Source organism: Geospiza fortis, unplaced genomic scaffold (assembly GCF_000277835.1).
Source record: "Geospiza fortis unplaced genomic scaffold, GeoFor_1.0 scaffold265, whole genome shotgun sequence".
Taxonomy (NCBI): domain Eukaryota; kingdom Metazoa; phylum Chordata; class Aves; order Passeriformes; family Thraupidae; genus Geospiza; species Geospiza fortis.
In genome coordinates this window covers 716,157-730,072 of record NW_005054393.1, presented here as the reverse complement: position 1 = coordinate 730,072, position 13,916 = coordinate 716,157, and positions in this window count along the sequence as shown.

The following is a 13,916-nucleotide window of genomic DNA, read 5'->3' as shown; positions in this document are numbered from 1 at the left end:
CAAGGTTCATACACTAAAGGAGAGCAAAAAATTGGCCAACAGAACAGCTGCATACCGTCCAAAAAGGGCAATAGACACCCAATTTATATTGCTTTCTTTCCTTCACTGTGCATCACACTGTGGATTACAGGGTACGGAATTCCCCATATTTAGCCAGCACCAAATACTGAAGAAATTTATAGAAACAATCATATCCAAGATATCTACATCTCTGTCAAAAGGTACCCAAAACTAGCCAAGAGGCCAAAAACTAACAAAGAACAGAGCATATGATCAGTCTCATTGTCTTAGACAAGTTGACCAAAAGAAGTCAAGAAGCTATTCCATTCATTTTAATTCCTCGGAATCCTGTAAATGCAATGTAAATGAGAACGGACCAGGAAAAAAAAAAGCATTACACCAAAGTCACATCATTACAGGCACAAGTTCAGCTGGCATCTTTTTCACTACTATGCATAAAGCTGAATGCAGGCCTTGTGAATATGCAGTTGTCCTTAACAGGCGGACTTTGATTTGCTGCAGACATTTGTTTGAAGGGGTCTAGTTAAACATAGCTTGTATTTACAGATAGCTGGTACAGTTAGCATAGTTGGTTCTAGTTAATAAGTAGAGATAGTCGTGCCTTTCATCAATTGCAAAACAATTTTTTATTGTCAATTTTATAGCCTACATAAAACTAATACATCAAAACTAAATCCTAGTTAATTTCCTTTCTTTAAGAGAAGATTACATAAAGATTTGAAAGTCTGTCATATTAACCTCATTACCCACTCACTTTCAAGATGAGTAGTTTTCTTCCCTGAAGACTGCTTTATATAACAAGCATCAATTACAACTGCTAGCTGATACATTATTGCACCCGCCTTTACTCTGTTTAACGGAGCTAGAACTTGATATATTTGAAGGAACAGGAATAATTTAACTGCAGTATGTGAGCTGCCTGCACAATATTAAGAACTACTTAATATGCTTTGACCAAAATATTTCCAGAGAGGCAAAAATTATCAATTACTTATTGAATAATTAAAGAAAATTTTACAGGGGAAACTCATATTGCTCTAAACGAATAACTTTTTTTACTTGAAGAAATTAATGCCTGCACAACTCTGCACTTTACACTTAGTATGTATCACCTCTAGAAACACAATCCACAACTTATTTCACACTGAAGTGAAAATCTATGGTAATTATTTTTTAAAGTGAGTTTAAAAATTCTCCAAAGTTTTGTAATTTCCCGAAGTGTATCAAAACTCTGTTGCCTTATGTGACCTACAAAATCCAAATTCAATTTTCTAAGAAAAAGCACAGGAACAAGAATTTTGAAAAGTGGCAACATATTTCACATCCAAGGACCATGAAGCAATATATCTGTTGTGAAAATATCATATCACAAATTCAACCAGTTACTTAATTGTTTATTGAGTCCCATAGTTCCAGTTTGGTTAATAAGAGCAAAAGTATACTTGAGAATGCATTGTTTGAAAATAGCACTAGCATACTAAGTGCCAAATATCTCGAAGACTCCTCACAAATGATTCCAATATTTCTGCAACAAAAGCATTCCTGGAATAGGAGGGAAGCAACTCCAGGCAAGCAGAATCTAACCCTCCCAGCATCTGGTTCCAATTACAACATTCAAACCAGATCAGGAGAAACACCCCATGGCCCAGAGATTGATAGGATATGTGAGGACAGAGATGGAACACAATACCAGCTGGTTTAAGAACTAGAGAATAAGGAAGTTTTAAAAGTTAGATCACCATTATTGCTGTGTCATCAAGTCTAATGGTGTTTTATTACAGTTTCAATGCACAATATCCAAACTCCAGCAGAAAGTAACATCAGTATTTTATTCAGGTAAAACAAGTATTTAAAATGTTAAATAACCACTACAAACTTTAAGTAGTAGACAAGAAAGAGAAGAAGGAATCCAAATGTTCAAACCTATCTTAGTAATGAGTAATCTCATTAGATAACAAAACAGGCCTCCTGAAACTCAGCCTCATAACAAGTTAGAAACTTTCACAGCAAGTATTTCCCTATGTCCTGAAAATAATCCTTTGATATAAACATGTTGAACTAGGAATTAAAATTTGAAGCTTCCCATGAGTTTAACAAGCAACTAAATCACATTCAAGGTTTCGTAAGAATCCTTCTTTCCAAAGCTTTCTAGGGCACACCTTAGCAGGTGCTTATGCCTCCCACACCCACAGAACATATTTACTATGGTGACTGACTACACATATACTAACGAAAGTAAAGGGCAGAAGACTGACTTCAGTTTTATCTCTCAGCAGAAGCAAATTTCCTCAGGCAAAAGGCCCAAATTTCCCAGCTCCTTGAGACAAGTACTTCAAATCATAACAATACCCAGGCACTTACACTGGAAAAGTCAACGAGTGAGCTCTTCACCCAGTAACAGAGGCCCATCCATCCCATAAATTACATTGTGTTGTTATAAAGAATACTAGTTCCCACATGCCCACAGCTTTAGACTCCTAAGACATCATCAGAAGAATTGCAATTTCTCCAACAAGAAGTCACTAAAACACAAGAAACAAGTTCACAGACTTGCAAGAGGCTCCCAGAGGCTCCACAGGGCCTTAGTGCCAACTTCTGGGCATGGCCATGAACTAGACTGCGCTTTCTGAAGTGAGAACAGATATGTATTTCCTATGCTTTAAGCAATCATTTCAGCATTTTCTTACTAAAAGGCCTCTTCAGCTTCCTGCAAGATGAGTTCTTGCATAAAGAAAAAAGAAATAAAATTTTTTCTTGCATAAAAATAAAGAAATTTCTTGAAACCCACATGGAGCAGCACATGAAAACCCTGACAAACTGAACAACAGAAACAGTCTAGAACAAAATAAAAGTCTTAAGATTTCAAACCCTGTAGTGTACTGAAAAGAAAACAAAGCAGCTACATCACTGTCCACATGAACAGCTGACAAAACATACAGCCCTTGAGCCCAAGTGTGTCTATCTGCAACGCTGATCTAAACTGAACCGGCAACACTCTGTCTGATATTCCCATGTCTTTTCTCCCAATAGCACTGGTGCAACTATTAGGTGAAAAAGCACTTAAGAAATTGCTCTAGACAAAAACTATACTGTTTTTTGAACAGATACGTTACCTAAACAAGTCTTCTGGTACCAAAGACAGCCCAGAACAACACATAGCTGAGCACAGGGAGAGCAAAACTACAGCACTTCTAGCCTATAAACATTGTGGCAAAACAATGCAAGTGTTCTAGGGCTCCTCAACCATAACCCAGCACCTGTTGAAGACTTCTCACTTTTTTCAAGTTATGTGATGGCTATTACAAAACACTGGGAAGAATTCTAGGTACTTGCAATGGTTTATCTGTGTCACCATTGAATCGGGAATAGATGACAGCGACTCAGATCAGAAAGCTCAGAGGCTAGAAGCCCTGCATTTATTCAGACCTCTTCTTTCATACGCTGGTTTGCTACAGGTGGACCTGATTGGTCATTTAATCAACACATTTCACATGATTGGCTAATTAAGAAGACACCCTCTTTATGAGAAAAACGACTTGTTAAAAACACTACCTGCAGATTGTTTATCATTTGATTATAATTTTTTCTCTCCAGCTCCCTAAAGCTTCCCAGACCAATTAATGGGAAAGCTTATCTAGCTTTCTCCTTCTCTGACCAGACTGTCATATCCACATACCTGGACTGATCCAAAGATGAGTGGGAAGAGCAGCAAACTCAAGCCCACCACCAAAGTTAACACAAGGTTAAAGGTGCTTTCATAGTTCAACAGACTAAAGTTACACTGTGAAATAATTTTGATAATATACACATTTACATAAGAGTCTAGAATACTGTTCCTGCTTCTACAAGTTCAGTACGCGGCTGGTGCCTTCTCTCAGTCTATTATAATCATTGAGAGCACTTAGCTTTCTGAGTGCTGAAGTGCTTTAACCCAAAGGGTAAGGGTCATGTCTTCCTTCATATTAAATTTGTAAACATGAAGATCTGTAATCTAGCATATTAACAGAAGGCATGTGTTTTGTATTGATTTAAGACTATACACCATGAGGAGAGAATTAACAGCCACAGCAGACACAGTAGAATAATGAACAATTACAACTACAGGCCACTAGCCTGTCAAAGCTATCCACAGACTTTTTTGGATTCAGAGGGAAGGCAGACAAACAGGTACTAAGGTACTACAGCTGATTTTTTACCATGAAAGGCTGAAACAGATGAGGGGGACATCTGTGGAAGAGCCTCCCACATCAGTTATCCATAATCAAAAGTCAAGTTACATTCATGGGAGAAGCATTTGATATAGAACAAAGACACTCTTCCCAACCCCCATTCCCTCCAAAATGTAAAGAGTCAACATACAGCCTACAAGGATGAATTTTAGTAATGGAGAATCAACAGCTCAGGTTCTTAACTAGTGCTGTTCCAATAAGAACTCAGTGAAACATTTCAAGGACACATTTAAGTTAGTGTCACCTAAGATATACAAGATACAGCCATTTTTATCCTATGTTTCAAGCAAAAAAAAGCCCATCTGGAAGCTAACTTTTGATTAATGATAAGCTAGGCTTCACTGACACTTGTACAGGGCTGCTGCTTCCAGCTGTTCTAGAAAGCAACAAGAATGGAGTTCCCTTGAAGGCACTACGCCAGAGCTTGCAGCATGAGCTTCAGCAGTGCACTTCTAAAAGCTGTTCAAGAGCACTGCATTCAAAACTTGTCCACAGCATATTCAGTATCAAAAATTCAGGGGTTTATGGTCAATCATATTTCAAAAGCAATTTCAATCACATTAGTGCGTCCTTTTTGCCCCTGTACATTTACACTTTGATAGAGACTATAGAAATTTTAGGAAGATTTAAATGTAAACATGTTGACTTGGCTTGATGAAGTAAATTCTTTGAGAAATGTCTGAAGGTAGCTTCCCAAGACATTCTTGAAAAAATACAGGTTTTCCTCTAACCCAAGTATCTTTTTAACTGTTAAAAACCCTAGTCTTCCTTTAGAAGTTCAGAATGTCAGATGTGCATTTTCTAGGAACAGCACATATTTGCATGGTCATTTTTACAGCCAGAAAGAATGACAATCAAGATCCATATTGACTCAACGTAAAACTGCACCCAGACAGTTTCACTGCTCTACAGGCAGGAAAGCTAACTTTTGACAGAGAAATCTAGAAACAAAAGGTATCTGCAAAGCAGAATAGTCATTAGGCTCATGGCAGACTGCACCTAACAATCTTATGGAATCTATAGAAGGGATGCAGACAGCACCCCTTCTATAGGTTAAGACTTGATCTGGTAGAAGCAGTCTTGTTGTTTTGCAGGTTTCTCTTGTCACACCAAGACAAGTTCTGATGCTGATAGCTCAGGGAATTTATCCTGCTCAAACAACTACTTTTCCCTGTTAGCCAGTCATAACAGTACCATGGTGAAAACTCACATGAACACCCTTAAATTCTTTCAAGTATTAGTACAGACAGAACAAACACAGGAGCCTTGTTTGAGTAACACTCCTATGAAATTTTTGACAAAGAAAAGGTCTAAGCTTTCAAATAAAGCATTTTCAAGGCAGGCACTGCCTTCTTCCATAAGCCAGTGCCTAGGTGAATGAAGTTTCAGCAAAAACTGAGCAGGAATACTGCAATACATTATCCTTCACATCTCAGGCTAATAAAACAGCTTCTAACAATGAAGGATGCAGGAAATGAGTGCTGCAGCAGGTACAAGCACGTTTACATCAAAGGTCACAGCACAAATGGTATAAGCGCATAGGACTGAAGGCAGGGCATTAACGAGAGACACCAAGAAGCAGGTACTACCAAGTTCTCCGTCTCCTCTTCACAAATACAGGCAAGCATTCTCTCTCCCGCAGGCAGACTGCACCAATACACCAGCCAAATGGAACCTAATGAAATATGAGCATGTTGGATTTTGCAGTTCAGAATTTTCCTTTTATTCCTCTAAGGAGCCATGCAGCTGCAGCAAATTTCTTTAGTGAAATCTGACTTAGCAAAATAACTTACTTCATTCATTTTATGACTTTGCCATCTGTTTTACCACCTAATTAGAAATGCACAAGTTGTTTGGTTTTTTTTTGGTAGTATTATTGCAAGAGCATTACTTTTGCAGCCGTATTTTGTTCCAGTTATGTCTCCTGTTTATATCCTATGCAGTACAAATTTCTCTCCTAAAATCATAATTTTTCTGTTTTATTCAGAGAAAAATGATTTCATAGGCACGACTCACTGAATGAGACTGGTTTGCAAATACACAAAAACCTTTTGAATAGGTGATTCAAGAACACAAGTGGTTATAGATCTGATATTGCACAGTAATACAACACACATAAAACTGAAACACTGTTAGGTGAATCTCTCCCCATTTTTAGATGCTATTAATCCTAAAATTGTTAGATATATGATTTGACAAATTGATAGAGTTAATCTAATAGACCCAAAGGACCCAGTTGGGCAATGAATTGTCTTTTAGTTCAATATATGCTTGCCAATCACGATACACGATAGACTTTCACGGCAATTTCACATACTATGGGCACTGAATTTGCAATGGCTAGAAACAGAGGGCATTCAGTTCATTAAAATAATATGAAATTATTAATATTCAATACAATTTAACAATTTTCACATCAAGTGCCAGTGCAAGGTGGTTTTCATAATTTCCTGCTTAAAATACTGAACATGCTTTTCTTGCAGTACCACAGAAGGGATTTTCAAACTGAATGTTCAGAAACTTAAAAACTGCTTTTTGCTCCTGTTTCAATTCTTACAGCTCTTACAATGCACAAAGTAACTTGGAACTGTTAAATGACTTTACAAGAATGTAAGTGTGTAAGTTCCAAGTTTTAACAGAACAGGCTATCTAAAAGAAGTTCTTTCCAAAGCAACGTATGTTAAAATCATAGATCAATTTCATAACACAGGAGCAAGCATAACACTAATTTCTGACTATTTGGGGAACCAAGCGAAGCAGCTATCAAAAACTTCTGATAAACAACCTAAAAATTAGTTTTTTAATCATCCTCCAAAGGCAAAGACTCTCAGAAAAGGCACCATTAAGGTGGATGGGTCTCAAGTGAGTCTCTCAAGTGACCTAACATGGAATGCAAAAACTAAAGCCATTCCAGCAGTGGTCAAACTCAGTTTATTTTAAAGGCCAGTCTCTCCACAGAAAAACTACTATAGAAGTCTGTCTACAGTAAAATCCAGTATCTTTATCAACATTTAACTAATTTAATTCTAATTTAACACATGTTGCAATGTTAAACAGTACCAAGTGTGAACTGCTTTCCTTTCTGTACACACAACCTTTCAAATTCTTGTGAGAAGTATGTGATCTAATACCTTTTCAATGTTGTATGGTTTTCTCTGGCCTAAGAAACCTTCACTACCTCTGACTTATGAAAACATCTTCTTTTCAGCTGGTCACTTGCAAGCTTTCAATTCAGTGGCAGTACTTGTATGAGCATCAGTTCACCACAGAGTCAGAAGCTAATTTTACTGCTTTTCTCCTTGAGGGGTTTATTTCTTTTACCTTATGCAGTCAGAGTCCTGCATAAAGTCTGGAAAACTTAGCATTATTAAAACCCATTCCTGTTGTTCATAGATGATAGTATGACTTCTCTTAGTTTGTAGTAAAACTGGAATTACGTTCCAGTTTTAATATCTCCTTCAAACCCCTGACCATCTATGACATTCTGACTGGGTTAGGTTTCAATATTTTATCATATTGTATTTCACTGTTCATACTATCTTAAAAGAAATCCTAGTACTTGGCTACAATATTGTTTCTGTTTCAGTTTTCCCTCAGAGAAACATATTTTTCCCCATACCTGTAAAAACACTCGTCTCTCCTAAAACTGTAGTAAAACTTATTAGAAAGATTACAATAACTCCACTCCTCAAATAACAGACTATTTTCCTAAAATTTTCCAAACTACTCTTAAGATCATTAGATCTTAAAGCTGCTTTTACAATGCTCTTCAAAATACTCCAATCTGAAGAAAATCACAAACTCTGCTTGTTATAAATGTTGTCTCACTTCTAACTCATACATCCTGCAGAGAATATTTTTGTTAGTTTACTTCATTCCTCTATCTGCTTTGACTGCAAGAGCTATAAAATTCAAACTTCTCAAGACAGCAAATACAACAGATACAGCTTAACTTTCACATAACTTTTATTAAAAGATGCTCTTCTACTGAAGTTCAACATGTACTAAACAAAGTTACCTAAAAAGAAACAACTTTCTCATTAAGATCCAATGAACAACATTAAAGAGGCAGGACAGTGAAGTTTCTCAAAAATCAGGACCTCCTAAGGTTTCAGAATTATTCCAAACCGAAACATTTCATATCTCACACTGGTTCTGGGGCAAAGAAGAGCCGAGAAATTCCAGTATTCTTGTGAGTGGCTACACTATACAATCTTTAAATGTAATTGTCACTCTAAGCCCATCAGTAAACTAGTAACTACATGGCCAAAATTAGTGATCCAGAGGGAGACAGTTGCATGGGTATACACACACAGGCCTTCCTAAAATATTTTGTGAATCAGCTACTGACCTCTCCAACATCATCAACCTATAAATTATGACTTCCCATGCTCTCAACTCAAGAAAAACCAGTTGGCAATGCCTGCGATGGGATTTCTTAACAAAGCACAGAGGCATTTAAGATATGGAATATATATAGGTCCAAACTGAGTATTTTCCCGGAAAATCAGAAGCACAAGGATAAGAAGTTTAAATTATGACTTAAGATCCAAGTTATTATCATTATGTTTTTCTAAAAGTCCTTCATGTTACACTACACACTAAAAAAATTGAGTACTGATGAAAACCATATTAATAATTCAGATGAGCAGCCTTCTTGTTCTTCATCAGTACCTTAACTTTTCATTATTTTTCTTATCACAGTCTTCATTAAGTAGGGAAAAACAATCAAGTACTCCCATTCAATTCACATATCTCAAATTAGTGAGTTTCTTCCTACAGGGTACTCTGAGATGTTCCGGAACACCTGGAATTAATGATGAATACTATCTGTAGCTATATTTTCTTCCTTACAATACTAACCATTTAATAACATTTTAGATGGTAAACTTGCTGAACTGAAAGCAGTTTCTGATATTTAGTCTAATGCATCTGCTCTTTAAATTCTGAGTGACAACACTGGACTGTGTAGAGAAGGACTCCAGAATAGAGTGCTTTCTTTCTAGGTTAAGTTTCCCTGATTTATTATATACTTTACTTCTACTGAATATGAAGCCTGGAACCTCAAAGCCATCAGGTCTAATCAGCAGCAGACAAAAAATATGCAATCTGGACCAGTAAAGAAAGATGCTTTAATAAATCACACTCAAAGGCCCGTACTGTATCATTGACTTCAATATGTAAACTACATCAATGTAAAATAAATTTCACATTCATTTTCAAATCAGTAACAACTTAAAAAATGTTAATTTATTAAAAAATCAGAGAATTCAAGTTGTGATAAAGTGCACTAAGCTACCAGTCATGACTCTACTGACCAGTCACTGAAGCATGGCAATGAACTCTTACTTTGGACATTACAAATTTTAACCTTACAAAAATCAGTTCTCATGAGTGTGCAGCGTTATTTCTTAAAATATGAGTGTTCTGAGGATTGGAATGAAGCTTATGTGCATGTTACACTACATAGGTAAAATTAATTCAGGTGTTTAAGTGTGCAAGAACTATATGATTTAGAGGTGTCATCCCAAAATAGCTCTTTCACACAACAGTCACTTGGATTCAGTGACTGGATTCACTGATTTTGCTTACTTTGATCTCCAAAGGTAACAGGGACAGATGGTCAAAGATGAGTTGCTTTGAGTAAGGCCTTTAGGTCCATCTACTCAAACATCTCACATTGCATGACCTCACCCATCAAGTGTGGGTTTTGTGACTGACATAGCATGCCCACAGATGTTAATGTCTGGCACATTAACAATGTTTTCCTGTCTGTTTAATTTCTTCTATTTTGAGATCTGAAATAAATCCCAGAGAGCAAAGTGTTGCTGGTATTAACTACTTCCGTGTTAAAAGCCTTGTCAGGATGCTCAGCTACATCAACAGGACTACTCTGCTACATCTTGAAATGACAGACCTCCTTTACTCTACACCTCCTGATGGGCTTGAATGGGAGTACTAGTAAAGAGATGGACTGTTCCACACATAGTTGGCTTTTTACTATCTTCACAGATGTTTCATTTTTGCAAGACTTCCATGTTCACTGCAATCTATTTCATGTTGACAAAAACATTTCTGGCTGCCTGTATGTAGGTGCTACACGTGCAGCATTCTCAGACCCTCAGAAACAAGGATGAGAGTTAAAGATCAAGTCTTACAGTAGTACAGAAAGCTATTAAATTAGTGTTTCAGACCATAAAATGAAACAGGTACCAAGGCCTGAATGCATGGCTGATCCCTACTGACTACCTACTAAGCACAGGTGCAAAGCACCTTCATAAATAGCATTTTCCATAATTTGCAGAAATATTTGTTTGCTGGTACAGTATATTTACATGCCAATTTTTAATGAAACCTCTGGCCACTGCACCAGACATTTCCACACTCTTGCATCAAATGATGTAAACACACTACTATAGAGAAAAATACAATGCATTATGCATACATACAATGCATGAACTTTACAGGTAGGAATTCAATGTACATTAGAATTACTTCAACTAAGGAGCCAACATCACAAAATAAGCATCATCAATTCCACTAAAGTAACAGCTGCAGAGTTACCATGCAACCAACTCCACATCTCTTGTTTGTTCTACCTTCTTTACGTTCTTGGCTCCTCTCCGTTACAAACTGATTACAGCATAGCTTACTTTGAATTCTCTGTAGTAACTGCCCATGTCATTTAACATCTTCAACACACCTTTCTCCATTATTACCCCTCTGTGCAAAGCCTGGACACTTCAGTGTTGCCAATCTATTGTCCCAAAGGTGCTGGAAATTTTGACAGAGACAAACTGAATCCCAAACAAAATATGACTAGTAAATACTAAGCCCCTCCTCTGGGCAAAGGCAATGAATTCTCTCACTGGTTCATTCTAAGGCAGCATTACTTAATCTATACTACATTTCTTTCCAATTTATTCCTACCTTTCAATCTCATACTGTTTTTTCTATGGGAACTACAGAATTTTTTTTTCTGCTGTAAAGAGTCCCTAAAGCTCTAACTTATAAGCGTAACCTGATGATTATGGTTTGCACAACTACCAAAGGGATTCAAGAAGCAGCTGTAACCACTGATAAATCCTTGGGCTTTAGGTGCTGAGTCTGACTCACAATACTTAAGAAAACAGGACGAGTAGCAAAACAGGATTCAATAATCCCCTGGTCTGCAAGGTACATTTGCTATAAAGCAACTCTAAGTTATTTAAATCCACAATGACTATGACCATTTTCACATTCTGCAGACAGTAAGCCTTAAAAATAAAATCAGCTCTCAGGATAGTTATAAAAAGTTAAGTACTGCAACAGAATAATAAAATGTAACAGTTTCTTCCCTACTTAGCAAGTTATAAAACGCAAAATATTTTGCAGAACATTTAGTGGACATACATAATACCAACTGTTCTATTTACTTGGTTCCTCACATAAATTCTTCCTAAGGTAGAAAGGAAGCTTAGCACAGTTGTCCTGTAATCATGTGTTTGAGGCAGGCAGCCTACAATATGTTCACAAGAATGCTGTCACTAGCCTACCAAACTATTTGTTCACATAAAACAGATTTCAATTTAGATGCAAAGTAATTTCCATAGCTTGGAGCCATTAAAAGTTTACTGGAAGCTGGCTATAAGCACTTTCAAGGGGGTGGGGTGTTCCCTGTCTAGAAGACATCAGCCACTGATTCCCAAGACCACTACATCCTACACTACTTGCTAGGACGGCAAAGCAACCAAATCTAATCACAAAATTAAAAGATTTTTCTCATATAATTATTTCTTCTTCAGTTGTAAAACTGCAGCAAAAAAAATGCTGTTGTTGGCTGAAATGAAGTGCCTAAACAACTTTTCACATAAGAAGACACTGTATCTACAGTATCCTTTGATAGCGGAGACTACCATATATCAGTTTCTAAGATAGCAGCATCTTTTGCTTCCAAAATCTTCCAAATCAGATACACTTGAAATTTAACAGGAGCAAAACCACTTCTTAGATGGAACACCTTTGTTTCAGGATAATCCCTCAGAAAAAGTAGATACAAGGATGTCAGTGCATGACTTAGTAACTGAGGTTAAGAACACAACTGTTCTTATGGGAACTAGAAGTCAGTCTGAATACAGAACACATATGGACCACTGCAAGGTCTGCAACTACACTTATTTAACAGTCTTTTGCTCCTCCTTGGTCACCTTTATCCAGCACTGCCTTATCCTCACAGCCACATCTCTCCCTGCCCCACTTCCCCAAGCCCATCCCTTCCCCTCACTAGCCTACTATTTCTATGGGTTATTTATCTAAGAGTACGCGACCACAGGTGACAGCGTTTACAACTAATGCACAGCTAGGACACATTCCAGTTTTCACTTTCATGGCTAAAGATTCCTTAAGGTCCAAAAAAAAAAGACAACATTATTACAACAATCTCAAAGAACACTCAACTCAAAATACTTCACCTTAGGATGTCTGTAATCTTTCCCTCACTCAAATTCAAAAGAGCACTAAGAAGGAAAGACAGAGATCAAGGAATTTGCAATAGTGGAGTAGTACACTCACTGTCCAGCAACACAACTTATTTAACCTCACAGCTGACCTCTCATGCAGTGGACTGAAGGCTTGTTTTGATATTTTTGTGCAACACTATGTCATATTCTTCTATTTCTACAGAAAAGAATAAAGGGTAAACATGACTAGCACTATCAATTTCTCAAATTTCCACCATTTAGAGGCTTCCACAAAAAACGTTTGACAAACTGTCATGCAAGCACAGAATGAAGGATTTAAATCTACATCAGAGACTGACATATCAAACAGTTGTTCTTCACTCCATTAAGAATGCTCACAGTTTCCCAGGACTTAAATGTTGAGGTACATGCTATTAGATTAATAAATCAGCCAAAAAGAAGTGGATTTTTAATTAAAAATCCAGGTATAATCACTACTAATTACCCTGAAAACTAACAGAAGAGCAGGATCTTCTCCCAGCGCAGCCCCTCTCTCAGGAGCTCCTCTCTTTTCAGTTTAACTTTCAGTGGAAAAGACAAAGAACAACTGATAGGTTATGGAGAGATCTGAACATAAAACTGTATGTGAATTGAAATGCCAGCAGAGGAACATATTGCTTAGACTTATAGAAGTGTAATGTTTTGCAGTGCAGAATGCAAGTCTCTTTCCAATAAGAACTGGAAATGCAAGCATGAAACAAAATATCAGGGTCATTTTGAGTCTGAAATAAAAACATTTTGGCAGTCTTCTTGCCAGGACGGTTTGGGGATGCTACAAAACAAACACACAGATCACTTTTCGGGTGGGTCTTGGGATACCTATGGCCCACTTAACATTTTCATAAGACTCAATTAAGGAGAAGGAGCTGAAGCTATTAACTTCCATTTCAAAAAAACCCAAAAGCAAACACCAAATCGCATACCTAACCAAAGAGGTGAGCATCGAAAGACTCTTTCATTTGGGGAACTTAATAGCATACTTCGTACTTCTCCCTTGTGTTACAAGCAAACACAAGATCTAGTAATCAGTGACTACAGAAAAGCCCAGCACATGAAAGCGGGCAGCTATTAAATGTTACAGAAGCCCGGTTCTTACTCACCCTAGGAACCGCAGCGCCCACACAGACGCACAGGGTCTCCAGCACCCGGCCGGGGCAGGAATCGCCGC